The following is a 12,458-nucleotide window of genomic DNA, read 5'->3' as shown; positions in this document are numbered from 1 at the left end:
TAACTACTTTTAATCTCATCCATCCATTTTGAAGATCTAATGGCCAGAAAGTCGTTCACGCGGTTCTTACAACTGGAGGTGGTTTTCATTTTAGCGATCCCCTATATAGGGTAGGGATATGGTAAAAAGTGTCTAAAATGTGAGAAGGGTAAGAAGTGTTTTAAACCATTGGATATTTGATCTAATGGTTGAGATCAATAGGGTATAAAATGTAAATTGTGTTTTAGTTAGAAGGACCTTATGTAAAATTAAAGGGCAATAGTGACTTTTCCAACGTTTCAAATATGGTAACCGTTTCAAAACCCCCATCAATCTCCTATAAATCAGCGAATTTATGGTAACTGTTTCAAAACCCCCATCAATCTCCTAAAAATCAGCGAATTTCTCGTACTGAAATAAATTCTTTGATTTCCTTCACAACAACTTTTTATAACACTATAAAGAACAATATATTAAATGATAAAACACTATAGGAAGATATAACACTATCTGTTTACTGTAGGACACTATACATAAATAAAACATTGTTGATGGGGGATAAAACACTATGAAAAGGAACAGTATATTACATGATAAAACACTATAGGAAGATATAACACTATCTGTTTACTGTAAGACACTATACATAATAAAACACTATTGATGAGGATAAAACACTATGAAAGGAACAGTATATTACATGATAAAACACTATAGAAAGATATAACACTATCTGTTTACTGTAAGACACTATATAGAATAAACAATATTGATGGGGATAAAACACTATGAAAAGGAGATTAAAGATACATGTACATAATATAACACTATTGAATGGGGAATATAACACTACAACAAAAACTTACCGTAAACCATTAAATGTATAGAACAAATCGAATTCGAATCACATCCCTAATATATCGCCTGATATTTTTGGCAGTTATCTTTGGAAATCAATTAATTGATAAGAATGGACAATTACTAATATACCCTTTTGAATTAATTAAGATAAGGGACACTTGTCATCCCCAAATTATTTCTCACACTTCTTACAAAAGTTGGACTTTTTATAGGATCCTCTACCCCCTATATATATATATAGGATAGGAGTTGGCCAGAAAGTCCAAATTTCCTAAAAAGTGTAAATAGTCATAAAACACCATAATGTCAACCATAAAACACACAAAAAACCCACAAATAATATGATGAAGATTACTAAAACATCATGTATGTGGGTTTTGTGTTGTGTTTTAGATGTTAAGGCTCTGATTGTGGAATGACAAATATTATTGTGTTTTATGTTGTTTAGCATTGTGTGTTTTATATTCATAGTTCTACGATTGTGTGTTTAAAGTTTTTATGGACTATTAGAGTTTGAATATGGTGTTTTAGTAATATTCATTCTATTATTTGTGACTTTTAGGTGTGTTTTATGCCTGAAATTATTGTGTTTTATGACTTTTTACACTTTTTTAGGAAAAACACACTTTCCGTAGGATCCTCTCTCTCTCTCTCTCTCTCTATATATATATATATATATATATATATATATATATATATATATATATGCGACCGCTAAAATAAAAACCACCTCTAGTTGTAAGAACCATGGGAACCACTGTGACACTCTGGGTTTTCCCGAGCGAATACCTTGTAATAGCCTTATGTGTATATACGTTATTAAATGAAAAGTTGCGTGTTATCTTGATGATTCTATGTGACCCTTGTGAGTATGGATGTATATTATATATATGTATGTGTGTTATAAGTGAGCCGAGACCCCAAAGGACCCGACTCGAGACCACCCCCGGTCTCGAGTGAACAGCGACATATGGCCCGGTTGGGGCCGCAACCCACTCGAAGGCCCACTAAGGTGCACCAACTCGGCCCGGGTATAAAACCCACAAGAGTGGCCAACCTTGTCACTTTTCACCATTTGCAACATCATTCTCACACTCTCCCTTCCACTCTTCTCTCATCTTTCTCTCACTAAAACCCTAGCACAACACTACAACCCCCTCTCCTTCTTCTCGGGTTCAACCAGCAACAAGAGCATCCTCGGATTTGACTCGGGATCATCACTCGAAGGCTTCATCCTAGCACCAACTTGAACACCTTTGTGTCTCACTTGAATCGGTTAGTGTTTTAGATGTTCACTAGGTGTTTTGATACATAATGTGCTATTTACTTTGCAATGTTTGAAATGATGAATGAATATGTGAAAAAGTGATTAATTGATGGTTACTTGTTACTAAATAATGCTTATATGATGATTGTGTGTCTTGAAGGTGAAAAATGGTTGTGTTAACCGGTTTGGTCATAATGAGAGGTTGAATGGTCTTGTTATCTGTTTGATGATTAGGGTTTTGGTTAGATGGTTTTTGATACCAAATATTATGCATGATTGATTAAAACTTGGTGATATGATTCCTTGATAAAATGATGAATATTTGTTTAAAGGGTGGGAAGAACATATGAAGAACATCATGAATGTCATTACAATATTTGAAAATGCATGTTTTGATCTGTTTTGATTAATTGCCGGACAAGAAAACATGTTGGTGGAATGTTATTGGATAGTACACAATCACACAAAAACACAATTCTATTGGTCAGTACACATGACAGGTTCTAGAAGGATTCAGGTGCACGTAACAGTGGTTGCGAGTCGGAACCCTTGGTTGCGACTCGAGACCACAACGTGAATTGTCGAGATCTCCCGGTTGCGACTCGCAAGCAGCACTTGATGGACCGAAACCAGGGTTGCGAGTCAGAAACCCCTAGTTGCGACTCGTAACCAAAGCGTGATGAACCGAGACCAAGGTTGCGACTCGAAACCATGCATTCTCGAGTCGAAACCACCCTTATCTCGACTGGGCTGCCTAAGTGTTATTGGGCCATGACTTGCTGGGCTATCTGTTGAATGAACTACATGTGTATCTGTTACTGTTTGTGAAAATGTTAGGACAGGCCCAATAACCCAACTGTTTGATTGAATACTTGCTGAACGTGTTTATACATGATTGCTATACGTGATTACTTGTACCCCAACTTGACCTATATCTGGTAACCATGCTAGGACGTGGTGACCAACGTGATTGACCGGGTATTTAATCTACCGAGCAACCCAAGGTGAGTTCACAACCTAAAGCATGCGTTCCCGGTGGTTTGGGAAACGGAACTACAAACAACACTATCCCCTATGAGGGACACAACTTACTTTTCTTCCCTTTTTATTGGGAACCTTTAGTTAATTACTGTTTATACGGATTGCAACTAACGGCACTAAACGAAACTCTATCACTCAAGTCCCTACTACATAATACCGATTAGTCGCCGGGGCCAGGCGAACGGGTTATTAGTTGATAGCGCTATTTAGGTTTTACCAACCTCACACCGTGCCATGGTTCGGGATCGGTCGTGAACTAATGTACTCAGGCATCCGTCAATGATGATAGAACATTGACATCGGGGCATCCTGCGGAAATGCAAACGGTTACCTAGTGTTCGGTATTGGAAAAACAGTTTAGTCGCTAACTTTTGGGGTAGCTCCCCATGGCATGTATAAACGGATAAATTAACTAGTGAAACAAGTTTTTGGTAATTAAAACTGGACAACTAGTGAACTCACTCAGCATTATTGTTGACACCTTACTGCATGCTTTGCAGGTAACTAGTGACTGAGGAGCTTGCAGCTTGGGGATGCGTAGTGTTCGACAAAACCCGTGTGTTGGGTTTTTAATTATCTATGAACTATCTTTAAAACTATTTGGTTTATGCTTCCGCTGTTTTTGTTTAAACTAAGTATCTAACTTAAACTACGATGTTGCTAACTGTTTTGGATAACAATTATTTACTATTAACCAATGCTTAGTATAATTGGTGGCTGGATCCTGGTCGGTCACACCCTCAAGCGGGTGATTCTCCGCAGGTGGAATTTGGGGGTGTGACAGATTGGTATCAGAGCCATTGGTTATAGTGAACTTGGTTTTAAAAAGGGGAAAAATCTTTTTGAGAAAAACCAGACTATAACCCGTGACTCGTGACGACACTACACTCCAAGCGCAAGACTCGACTTATCTGACCTTATAGCTCGGACCTATATTTACTTGTTTGTTGTCTTATGCTCTCTGCTCTGCTGTACGTACTAGTTTGCCTGATTAGATAGATATGCCTCTCCTCTTCTATCTCATTCTCGCTATATTACAACATCACACTCATACTATGTTTTCTGGCTATGAAGACAATGAGTGGACGCGGACGAGGAAACATCAACATGACTCAGGCTCAGTTCTCAAACCTGCTCAACACGGTGGCTGCAGCTTTCGCAGCCCACCCTGGGGGTCAGCCTGCCCCTGTGCAACCACGAGTCTGTACCTTCAAGACTTTTATGGATTGCAAACCTCTTCCTTTCAATGGCACTGAGGGTGCTATAGGACTTCTGCACTGGATCGAGAAGGTGGAAGCTGTCTTCGCTGTCTGCGAATGTCCCCCAGCTAATTGGGTGAAGTTTGCTACTGGTACCCTTGAGGGTAGTGCGCTTTCGTGGTGGAAGGCGCATATTCAAATGCTTGGTTTGGAGACTGCTAATGCTACTGCGTGGGAAGATTTCAAGGATATGATCAAGGAAGAGTATTGTCACAGGGATGACATCCACAAACTCGAGGACGAGTACTATGGTCTCAAGATGGTTGGGTCAGAGATTGAGACCTACACCAAGCTGTCGAACGACTATGCTGCACTTTGCCCAAACATGTCCCGACCCATGTATCGAAGGATCGAATTGTACATCAAGGGCTTAGTCCCAGAAATCAGGAGTCACGTGACCTCAGCTAACCTCACTGCCATACAGCCTGTGGTTCGTCTTGCCCACAAACTCACCAACCAGGCTGTGGAAGAGGGCAGGTTGCCCAAAAGGATCAGTGCTGCGGAAGGAACTTCTAGTGATGGCAAACAAAAATGGGATGGAAATCAGGGAAAGGATGTTAACCCTACTCAAGCCCCAGCCCAGCAAAGGAAAACTGAAAACAACAAAGGTCCTCAGCAACAGGGTGGCTATCGAGGAAGCTACCCTAAGTGCAACAAGTGTAACAGGCACCACAACGGGGCATGTAACAAAGGTCAGTGCCAGCGGTGCAACAAGATGGGGCATGAAGCCAAAGATTGTAGGAGTCAGTTCCCAGCAAGGCAGAATCAGCAACAACCCCAGCAGCAGTAGGGAAACAACCGTGGATGCTTTAAATGTGGAGCAGAGGGGCACATGCGAAAGGATTGCCCACAACTGAATCAGAACCGCAACAACAATAATCGAGGTGCTGGAAACAACGACAACAACAGGGAAGCTGGAAACAATGTCAGGGCATTCGTGATTGGGGCAGCTGAAGCAAGGAACGACCCTAATGTGGTAGCGGGTAAGTTCCTACTTAATGATCGCTATGTTTCCGTATTATTTGATTCTGGAGCAGACGCTAGTTATGTATCCCTGCGAATTAGTAAGAAACTTAAGTCCCCTCTCACGCCGTTAAGCGCCAAGCGCATCGTCGAAATAGCTAATGGTAAGAACCTCGAAGCCTCGCACGTCATTCGTGACTGCAAACTAGAATTGTCCGGTCAGACCTTCCGTATCGATCTCCTCCCCATCACTCTCGGAAGCTTCGACGTCGTCATCGGCATGGATTGGTTATCCAAGCATCGCGCTGAGATCCTCTGTCAAGAGAAGGCTGTTCGTATTCCTCGCCGTTCTGGCAAACCCCTCATCGTTCAAGGCAACAAAGGCGGAGAAGTCACAGGCATTATCTCACTCTTAAAGGCCCAGAAGTGTTTACAAAAAGGGCACACCTCTATCTTAGCACTCGTCACCGATACCCACGAAAAGGGAAAGAGGATTGAAGATTTTCCAATAGTACGTGACTACCCCGAGGTATTTCCTGAGGAACTACCTGGACTCCCTCCCCACCGTCAGGTCGAATTTCAAATCGAGCTAGCTCCTGGAGCAGCGCCCATAGCTCGTGCGTCTTATCGTCTAGCCCCTGCAGAACTGAAAGAACTCTCCACGCAATTGCAGGAACTATTGGACAAAGGATTTATCCGTCCTAGTTCATCACCCTGGGGAGCACCAGTACTCTTTGTTAAGAAGAAGGATGGCACATTCCGAATGTGCATCGACTATCGTGAGCTGAACAAGGTTACCATCAAGAATCGTTACCCTCTCCCGCGCATTGACGACCTATTCGATCAGTTGCAAGGATCGAGCTACTATTCCAAGATTGACCTGCGATCAGGCTATCATCAGCTGAGAGTTCGTAATGAAGACATCTCTAAGACTGCGTTCAGGACTCGTTACGGTCATTACGAGTTCCTCGTCATGCCTTTCGGAATGACTAACGCGCCGGCGGTCTTCATGGATCTCATGAACCGTGTGTGCAAACCCTACCTCGAAAAATTCGTGATTGTGTTTATCGACGACATCCTGATCTACTCGAAAAGCCGAGAAGAGCATGAACAACACCTACGCCTTATCCTCGAACTCCTACGCAAAGAGCAATTGTACGCCAAATTCTCGAAATGTGACTTCTGGCTCCGAGAGGTCCATTTCCTTGGGCATGTGGTCAATAAGGATGGGATTCACATCGACCCCGCTAAAATCGACTCGATAAAGAATTGGCCTACGCCCAAGACTCCAACGGAAGTCCGTCAATTCTTGGGATTGGCGGGATACTACCGCAGATTCATCAAAGGATTCTCAAAGATTGCTCAGCCGCTCACGACTCTCACTCAGAAGGGCATTGCTTACAAGTGGAATGAAGCTCAGGAGTCGGCCTTTCAAAGACTAAAAGATAACCTCTGTAGTGCTCCTATTCTCTCGTTACCTGAAGGTACTGACGACTTTGTGGTTTACTGCGATGCGTCTATCCATGGGCTCGGTTGCGTGTTAATGCAACGCGAGAAAGTTATTGCCTACGCCTCTCGACAACTCAAGACGCATGAAAGAAACTACACTACGCATGACTTGGAACTGGGAGCAGTGATTTTCGCTCTTAAAATATGGAGACACTACCTGTACGGAACCAAGTGCACCATTTACACCGATCACAGGAGTCTCGAGCACATCTTTAAGCAAAAGGAATTGAATATGCGGCAGCGTCGATGGGTCGAACTTTTGAATGATTACGAGTGCGCCATCAAATACCATCCGGGCAAGGCCAATGTCGTGGCAGACGCCCTCAGCCGAAAAGATACTATCCCAAAGCGCGTGCGAGCATTGCAACTTACCGTCCAGTCTAATCTCCCTACTCAAATTCGTAATGCTCAGGTTGAAGCATTGAAGCCGGAAAACATCAGGGCCGAGTCCCTGCGAGGATCGAGACAGCAGCTAGAACAGAAAGAAGATGGTGCTTACTATGTAACAGGACGCATCTGGGTCCCACTCTATGGAGACTTACGTGAGCTCATGATGGACGAAGCCCATAAGTCCCGTTACTCAGTACATCCTGGCTCGGATAAGATGTACCATGACTTAAGGACTACATATTGGTGGCCTGGTATGAAAGCGCACATAGCAGCGTATGTCAGCAAATGTTTGACTTGCTCAAAAGTCAAGGCAGAACACCAGAAACCCACAGGCCTACTCCAACAGCCAGAAATCCCGAAATGAAAATGGGAGCAGATTTCCATGGATTTTGTTACAGGGCTACCTAGGTCTCAACGCGGAAATGACACTATTTGGGTAATTGTAGATCAATTGACCAAATCCGCACACTTTCTGGCCATTAAGGAAACAGATAAGTTTTCTACCCTGGCAGACGTGTACCTAAGGGAAGTGGTTTCAAAGCACGGGGTGCCAACCTCCATTATTTCTGACCGAGATGCTCGTTTTACTTCGGATTTGTGGCGAGCTATGCACAAATCCTTTGGCTTACGTCTAGATATGAGCACGGCTTATCACCCGCAAACGGATGGGCAGTCTGAACGCACCATCCAAACCCTAGAAGACATGCTTAGAGCATGTGTGCTCGACTTCGGCAAGAATTGGGAGAAGCATCTACCGCTGGTGGAATTCTCCTACAACAACAGCTACCACACTAGCATTCAGGCAGCACCTTTTGAGGCATTGTACGGTCGTAAATGCCGATCACCTCTCTGCTGGGCGGAAATTGGCGATAGCCAGATCACAGGCCCAGAGATGGTGGTAGATACAACGGAAAAGATTGCCCAGATCAGACAACGCATGGCGGCAGCTCGTGACCGTCAGAAAGACTACGCTGATAAGTGTAGGAAACCACTAGAATTCCAGGTCGGTGACCGGGTTCTACTTAAAGTCTCACCCTGGAAGGGTGTGGTCCGCTTTGGTAAACGGGGCAAGCTTAATCCGCGATATATCGGACCATTCGAAATTACCGAGAGAATCGGTAAGGTTGCTTACAGATTAAATCTGCCTGAAGAACTGAGTGCGGTGCACAACGTATTTCACGTATCTAATCTGAAGAAGTGTCTATCAGATGAAACGCTTGTAATTCCTTTCAAGGAACTAACTATTGATGAACAGCTACACTTTACTGAGGAACCGATTGAAATCACGGATCGAGAGATCAAAACCCTCAAACGTAGCCAAATCCCTCTTGTACGAGTCCGTTGGAACTCGCGACGTGGCCCAGAGTTTACCTGAGAGCGGGAAGACCAGATGAAGCGCAAGTATCCCCAGTTTTTCCCAAACGAAAACCCCAGCACTGAAGCTACAACCGAATTTCGGGACGAAATTCCAAACTAACGGGGGGATGATGTGACACCCCGTTGAAACGCTCTCACTTATACTAGCTTGACAGTGACTGCCTTAACTTTCGGGACGAAAGTTCCTAAAACTTGGGGATAATGTGACACTCTGGGTTTTCCCGAGCGAATACCTTGTAATAGCCTTATGTGTATATACGTTATTAAATGAAAAGTTGCGTGTTATCTTGATGATTCTATGTGACCCTTGTGAGTATGGATGTATATTATATATATGTATGTGTGTTATAAGTGAGCCGAGACCCCAAAGGACCCGACTCGAGACCACCCCCGGTCTCGAGTGAACAGCGACATATGGCCCGGTTGGGGCCGCAACCCACTCGAAGGCCCACTAAGGTGCACCAACTCGGCCCGGGTATAAAACCCACAAGAGTGGCCAACCTTGTCACTTTTCACCATTTGCAACATCATTCTCACACTCTCCCTTCCACTCTTCTCTCATCTTTCTCTCACTAAAACCCTAGCACAACACTACAACCCCCTCTCCTTCTTCTCGGGTTCAACCGGCAACAAGAGCATCCTCGGATTTGACTCGGGATCATCACTCGAAGGCTTCATCCTAGCACCAACTTGAACACCTTTGTGTCTCACTTGAATCGGTTAGTGTTTTAGATGTTCACTAGGTGTTTTGATACATAATGTGCTATTTACTTTGCAATGTTTGAAATGATGAATGAATATGTGAAAAAGTGATTAATTGATGGTTACTTGTTACTAAATAATGCTTATATGATGATTGTGTGTCTTGAAGGTGAAAAATGGTTGTGTTAACTGGTTTGGTCATAATGAGAGGTTGAATGGTCTTGTTATCCGTTTGATGATTAGGGTTTTGGTTAGATGGTTTTTGATACCAAATATTATGCATGATTGATTAAAACTTGGTGATATGATTCCTTGATAAAATGATGAATATTTGTTTAAAGGGTGGGAAGAACATATGAAGAACATCATGAATGTCATTACAATATTTGAAAATGCATGTTTTGATCTGTTTTGATTAATTGCCGGACAAGAAAACATGTTGGTGGAATGTTATTGGATAGTACACAATCACACAAAAACACAATTCTATTGGTCAGTACACATGACAGGTTCTAGAAGGATTCAGGTGCACGTAACAGTGGTTGCGAGTCGGAACCCTTGGTTGCGACTCGAGACCACAACGTGAATTGTCGAGATCACCCGGTTGCGACTCGCAAGCAGCACTTGATGGACCGAAACCAGGGTTGCGAGTCAGAAACCCCTAGTTGCGACTCGTAACCAAAGCGTGATGAACCGAGACCAAGGTTGCGACTCGAAACCATGCATTCTCGAGTCGAAACCACCCTTATCTCGACTGGGCTGCCTAAGTGTTATTGGGCCATGACTTGCTGGGCTATCTGTTGAATGAACTACATGTGTATCTGTTACTGTTTGTGAAAATGTTAGGACAGGCCCAATAACCCAACTGTTTGATTGAATACTTGCTGAACGTGTTTATACATGATTGCTATACGTGATTACTTGTACCCCAACTTGACCTATATCTGGTAACCATGCTAGGACGTGGTGACCAACGTGATTGACCGGGTATTTAATCTACCGAGCAACCCAAGGTGAGTTCACAACCTAAAGCATGCGTTCCCGGTGGTTTGGGAAACGGAACTACAAACAACACTATCCCCTATGAGGGTCACAACTTACTTTTCTTCCCTTTTTATTGGGAACCTTTAGTTAATTACTGTTTATACGGATTGCAACTAACGGCACTAAACGAAACTCTATCACTCAAGTCCCTACTACATAATACCGATTAGTCGCCGGGGCCAGGCGAACGGGTTATTAGTTGATAGCGCTATTTAGGTTTTACCAACCTCACACCGTGCCATGGTTCGGGATCGGTCGTGAACTAATGTACTCAGGCATCCGTCAATGATGATAGAACATTGACATCGGGGCATCCTGCAGAAACGCAAACGGTTACCTAGTGTTCGGTATTGGAAAAACAGTTTAGTCGCTAACTTTTGGGGTAGCTCCCCATGGCATGTATAAACGGATAAATTAACTGGTGAAACAAGTTTTTGGTAATTAAAACTGGACAACTAGTGAACTCACTCAGCATTATTGTTGACACCTTACTGCATGCTTTGCAGGTAACCAGTGACTGAGGAGCTTGCAGCTTGGGGATGCGTAGTGTTCGTCAAAACCCGTGTGTTGGGTTTTTAATTATCTATGAACTATCTTTAAAACTATTTGGTTTATGCTTCCGCTGTTTTTGTTTAAACTAAGTATCGAACTTAAACTACGATGTTGCTAACTGTTTTGGATAGCAATTATTTACTATTAACCAATGCTTAGTATAATTGGTGGCTGGATCCTGGTCGGTCACACCCTCAAGCGGGTGATACTCCGCAGGTGGAATTTGGGGGTGTGACAACCACTTTTTAACCCTTAGATCAACTAGATGGATGGATAAGATTAAAAGTAGTTAATATTAATATTAAAAGCTTTTTGTCTTATTATGTTTTTAATATTTTATTTTTAAAGGGTATTTAAGTAAAATTGTTTTTTTTTGTCTTTTTATATATATTATTTTTAAATGTCTTTTTTGTCCCATTCATTAATTACTTTTTTTGTCCTAATAATTTTTTATTAAGAAACTGATTTTTTGGTTTAAGAACTTTTTTGAAATCAGATTTCTATAATATTTTTTTTAAGATTAGTTTATAAAAACGTTTTGAAGAGCCGTTTTTTACGCCCCGTTCTTACGCCCGGCTTTTTTGGGGGTCGTTTTTTTAACGCGCCGACATTTACGTTAAAAACTTTATGCGCCGTTTTTTTAACGTTTTAGGCGCAGTTTTTTACGTTTTACGCGCTGTTTTTTACGTTTCAATCGTCTTTTTTTACGTTTTACGCACTGTTTCTTACGTTTCAATCGTCTTTTTTTTTTACGTTTTCACGCCGTTTTTGCGACCGGGTTTTTACATAAAAAAAGTTTTACGTTTTACATTAAAAAGTTTACGTTTTACGTTAAAAAGTTTACATTTTGCGTTAAAAACTTTACGTTTTACGTTAAAAACTTTACGTTTTACGTTAAAAACTTTACGTTTTACGTTAAAAAGTTTACGTTTTACGTTTTACGTAAACGTTTTACATTTTACATTTTACGTTTTACATTTTACGTTGTATGTTAAACTTTTTAAACTTTTTACGTTTTACGATAAATTTTTTACGTTTTATGCTTTACGTAAAACTTTTTACGTTTTATGTTTTACATTAATCTTTTTAAACTTTTTATGTTTTAAGTTTTACGTTTTACGTAAAACTTTTTAGGTTTTGCGTAAAACTTTTTATGTTTTACGTTAAAACGAACGCACCCATAAATCGCAAACTCGTTAGGTGTCTTAGATAGATTGATATCATCATCGACTGGGGGGAGAAAATAAAAAAAAACCAACAACATCAAAACAATATGTATCTCGAAAAAATGGGGTTTGGCTCAGATTTTCCGACAATTAAAATGGCTGCAAAAGTGGGGTTGCAGGTTCAAAAACCTACCCTCCACCATCTTTGCCGCGCCAGCGTCATCAAAATCTATGTTTGTTTTTTTTTGTCATCGCCGCCCAATTTAAACAGATCAAAACCCATGAGAATCAAAGAATACAAATGCAACAATACCCACCAAAACTGAAACATTGATAACAAATGCAACA

Source organism: Helianthus annuus, chromosome 9 (assembly GCF_002127325.2).
Source record: "Helianthus annuus cultivar XRQ/B chromosome 9, HanXRQr2.0-SUNRISE, whole genome shotgun sequence".
Lineage (NCBI taxonomy): Eukaryota > Viridiplantae > Streptophyta > Magnoliopsida > Asterales > Asteraceae > Helianthus > Helianthus annuus.
The sequence above is the reverse complement of the archived record's forward strand: the minus strand, read 5'-3'. Positions refer to the sequence as shown.